Source organism: Leptonychotes weddellii, chromosome 8, assembly GCF_054177405.1.
Source record: "Leptonychotes weddellii isolate Sample4059 chromosome 8, ASM5417740v2, whole genome shotgun sequence".
Classification (NCBI taxonomy): domain Eukaryota; kingdom Metazoa; phylum Chordata; class Mammalia; order Carnivora; family Phocidae; genus Leptonychotes; species Leptonychotes weddellii.
The window spans coordinates 88,680,224-88,685,072 of record NC_138376.1 but is presented as its reverse complement, the minus strand read 5'-3'; the positions used below and the strand labels follow the sequence as shown (position 1 = coordinate 88,685,072).

Genomic DNA, 4,849 nt, shown 5'->3' with positions numbered 1-4,849 from the left:
CATGTCTGCTTCAAGTGTTTTATTTCAGTTCTGAAGGGCCACTTTAATACATTTTCTTTGGCCTCTGCAGTTCTCAAGACTTACAGAAGAGTTCTGTCAGGCCACATTAGGAAAATGTCTACTTTTTGGCTTCACTTTTTCAGGATTTGCATTTAATGTAATTTTTTTGAGAATAGGTCAGGAAGAAATGGTTCTATTAAAAGTAAAAAGGGCCACTTAAGGAAGCTGCTAATTTTTATAAATACCCAGATGTCTTATTAGTGGCCTGAAGAGACAGAGAAGACACACTAGCTTTATTTATTCAAAGATTTTATTAAGTAATTTCTGCATCCAACATGGGGCTTGAACTTACAACTCTGAGATCAAGAGTCACATGCTCTATTGACTGAGCCAGCCAGGTACCTGGACACACTAGCTTTAAACTGGGATTAAATCACAGTTTTACAATCTACTAACTAGTGAATTAGCCAAAATAAATACCTTTTCTGAGCCTTGGTTTCCTTGTCCATAATGCAGGGATGATAATAACCTGTTTTATAAGCTAATATTCTCCCAGGGGGGATGTATTTAGAGAATGCCATTATAAGGTTATAGAAAGCATACATTTGGGAGTTTACTATGTGCCAGGCACTGTGTTAAAAGATTCCAAGTATTAACATAGTTAATACAGGTTAGAGTGTGAAAATGCCAAGCACAATGCCTGGCATATAATATGTAATAAATATTAATTTCCATTTACCTTCCTCTCCATTTTAATTTCACATTTAATTTACATCCAGACAGTTATCTAGCCTAATATTTCTCAAACCCAACTGCCCATTATAAATAGCTGGGGAGTGGGGCACCTGGGTGGTTCAGTTAGTTAAGCATCTGACTCTTGGTTTCAGCTCAGGTCATGATCTCAGGGTCCTGAGATCAGGCCTTGTATTGGGCTCCGTGCTCAGAACAGAGTCTACTTGTCCCTCTCCCTCTGCTCTTCCCCCTGTCCGCTATGTCTCTCTCTCTCTCTCATAAATAAGTAAAATCTTAAAATAGCTGGGGTGCTTTGAAAAAATTCTGATACCTAGGCTCTACCCTCAAACCAGTTAAATTAGATACAAAGGTACAGACAGATTTGAGAATCATGGACAACCTTTCCTTGGACTCCTCAAGGGAGGGAATATTCACTCCCTTCCCAGTTTTGTTAGATTTACTCAGAAACACACTGCCTTATAAGATCCAGCTATTGCAAAGGACCTGGCATACAGTAGGCTCTCAACACATCTCCATATTTTGACCCCTGTAGTCTTGCAGAATATAATTAGCCTGATTCCACAAAAGAGTTAAGTACTTGAAGATCATCATCCTGTCCTTCCCCTCAACAGCTCGGCACTCCCTCCACCACCACCACTACCAACCTAGCGATATATAAATTCCTTCAATGTTCCTTATCCATTGTGTATGCTAATAAACAAGATTCATTATGCCAGTGTTTTTCCTAAAGTCAGGTGCCCTGAACTGAAAAAAGTAACATCCAGATAACAAAATAGAATGAGATTCTTATTGCCTATATTTTACATAGTATATTTCTTTAAATGAATCTTGGGAGAACATTAGCTTTTGGAGCAGCAATATTTCCCTTTTCATTCCTAATAAGATTAAAATTTTAACAAGTAGGGGGTGCCTGGGTGGCTCAGTCGTTAAGCGTCTGCCTTCGGCTCAGGTCATGATCCCAGGGTCCTGGGATCGAGTCCCACATCGGGCTCCCTGCTCGGAGGGAAGCCTGCTTCTCCCTCTCCCACTCCCCCTGCTTGTGCTCCTGCTCTCGCTGTCTCTCTCTCTGTCAAATAAATAAATAAAATCTTTAAAAAAAAAAAAAAATTTAACAAGTAGGTACTTTTAACGTATTCATGTGCTGAGTTAGGCTTCTTATTATACTTCATTGAAGTTTGTGTCCAACACTTTCCATGTGGTTGTATTAATTTTTATTAAATTAGGCTAATTCTTTTAACCTATTCATGTTTGGAGGATCATTAATTATTTCTAATGAGTAATTTTACTCGCTAATTTCATGTCATTTGCAAATCTGGTCTGTAGCCAGGTCATTGTTAAAGTTCTCCCAGGAAGCTTCCTTTTAGAGTAACACAGCACCTTTAGGATCTTTTATAAACTATGGCTCCACCTATTCTCCCCACTCCCACCCCCAGTTTAACTTTGTCCTAGGGCATCAGGAAACAAACGTGGTACCTCTTTAGAATTTAGGGAATGATGCCCCCTCCAGCCTGAGGGATTAGAAAGTGTGCCAATTCCTCCCAGATGCAGTCCATAATACCTGATGTACTTTGTCTTTCAAATACCCTTGTCAAAAAAGGAAATGACTTTGTAGTGATCACTTTTTTTTTAATGGCAGTAATAATATTTTAGTATTATTTCAACTGTGGTTTGAAATTTTTCAAAACAGAAAGTTGGAGAAATATTTAAAATGTTAATATAGCTTATTTTTATCAGTCACCAAAAATAGAAAATATAAAAGTACACAGATAAAGGTATAATTGAGAATTTTGACCAACTTCCATCAAGGTATTAATACTATTTAAAAGATTGTTCTATAATTGGAGACTTTATTTTTATTTTTTTAAAGATCTTTTTTTTTTTTTTGATGTCTGATCTTATTTATTTGTCACAGAAAATCTCATTTTTGACTGGACTCAGATTTAGAGGTAGAAGCTCTCAGAAAGGACAGTCTCCGTCTCTTGGCAATCTGTTCCTGGCGTTTTTCTTTGGCCTCCTTCATTCTCTTGGCCAAAAGTTTAGCATATTCTGCAGCCTCTTCCTTATTTTTCTTAGTGCACTGCTGCTTCAAAGCAATACACCGCCGTTTGTGCTGGAGGACACGTGGAGTAACAAGACGCTGAATCTTAGGCACTTTGGTTCTAGGTTTCTTACCTTCTTTGTTTAGGGGCTTTCTCACAGCATACTGGTGAACATCATCTTCTTTAGAGAGATTGAAAAGTTTGTGGATTCTGCTGGCTCTTTTGGGCCCCAGGCGACGAGGCACAGTAGTATCAGTGAGTCCAGGAATATCCTTCTCCCCTTTTTTTACAATGACCAAGTTGAGAACACTGGGATTGGCATCCACAATGCAACCCCGAACAGATTTGCACTTTCTCTCTCCAGTCCTCCTTGGTCTATAGCAGGAATGCCCCTTACTCAGCAGCAGGCGGACACGACCATGGGTCAAGACACCCTGCTTCATGGGGAAGCCTTGTTTGTCATTGCCACCACTGATTCAGACCACATAACCCTTCCATTCTTCACCCAGAGCATCAGCAGCAACTTCTGTGGCCATACGCTTCTCATAAAAAGTACGAAGTTTGTGTTTATTGTCCACTTCAATGAGTTTCTGGCAGCCAGTAGCTGGGAAAGAGATGTTCAGCTTCATCCTGAAGCAGCCTACCGCCTCCGAGGTGCCACAAAAAAGAGTGATCTTATTTATTTTCTTGACCAAGAGAGACACAGCGAGAGAGGGAACACAAGCAGGGGGAGTGGGAGAGGGAGAAGCAGGCTTCCCGCGGAGCAGGGAGCCCGACGCGGGGCTCGATCCCAGGATCCTGGGATCATGACCTGAGCCGAAGGCAGACGCCCAACGACTGAGCCACCCAGGTGCCCCTATAATTGGAGACTTTAGGAGGTAAGTAGGAAGCACATATTATTGTGAAGAGCTATCAGTGATGTTGGATTATTTCCTACAGTTCTAGATAGACCCAGTTGGGACATTGCACCAAATTGACCACATACATAGAAACTTATTTTAAGATTCATGTACTCCTCTATAAAATTCTAGAAATATGGGTCTTCTTATTAAGGGCTTGATTTTAGCACACATTTCTTGAGGCTGAGGTCCACTAATCGAGCAGAGGTTTGCATTGCACAATCAGCCACAGCAACTGATTCATACACGTAAGCCTATGAATGTCTTCTGAGATAGTAACTTCATTTCCAAGTGTGCATTTCTTTTAAGCTTCAAACTGTGTTTCCAGAATTTATGGCGGCTTAGTATTGGCAAATGAGTGTGTTCTCCACTTGCTTTCTAGTCTGTATACATATCCAGTTTGAATCCATTTGCATTTTCTTGATCACATTGATAGTGCTAACATTGAGTGATTAAATACTTCATCCCTACCACCTCACTGTTATTTGTGCAGTAGCCCTCTCTCTTTGCTCATTTAAATGACCAAAGATGTTACCTAAAAATAGATCTTCTTTTGTTTTTGGAATTTGTCATTGTTTTCTTGATTAAAGTATAATTTACATACGGCACAAGACTGTTCATAACAGTTTTATTCATAACAGTTCAAAGCCAGAATCAAACCAATGTCCACCAAAGGTGAGTGAATAAATTATGGTGTATTCATACAATGGAACATGACTCAGCAACAAGAAGGAACAAACTACTGATCATGCAACAACATGGATGCATCTCAAAAACATTTTTAAGTGAAAGATGCCAGATAAGAGAGTACATACTAGGGGCACCTGGGTGGCTCAGTCACTTAAGCGTTTAATTCTTGATTTTGGCTCAGGTTATGGTCTCAGGGTAGTGAGATCGAGCCCTGCACTGGGCTCTGTGGTCAGTGCGGAGTCTGCTTAAAATTCTCTCCCTCTGCCCCCCACCTCGCTATGCATACTCTCTCTAAATAAATAAATAAATAACTTAAAAAAAGAGAGTACATACTATATAATTCCATATATATGAAGTTCAGTAGCATGGGAAACTTACCTATGGTCACAGAAATCCAAAGAGTGGTTGCCTTAGGGTTGGTAAAGTAACTGGGAAGAAGCATGAGCAAACTTCCAGGGGTGATAGTAA

The 4,849-nt window shown here is 39.9% G+C and overlaps 1 pseudogene; it reads right to left on the bottom strand.

Moving 5' to 3' along the window:
* Positions 1 to 2,656: 2,656 nt before the first annotated feature.
* Positions 2,657 to 3,491, bottom strand: LOC102725981 (small ribosomal subunit protein eS6 pseudogene; annotated as a pseudogene).
* Between the last annotated feature and the right edge of the window lie 1,358 nt (positions 3,492 to 4,849).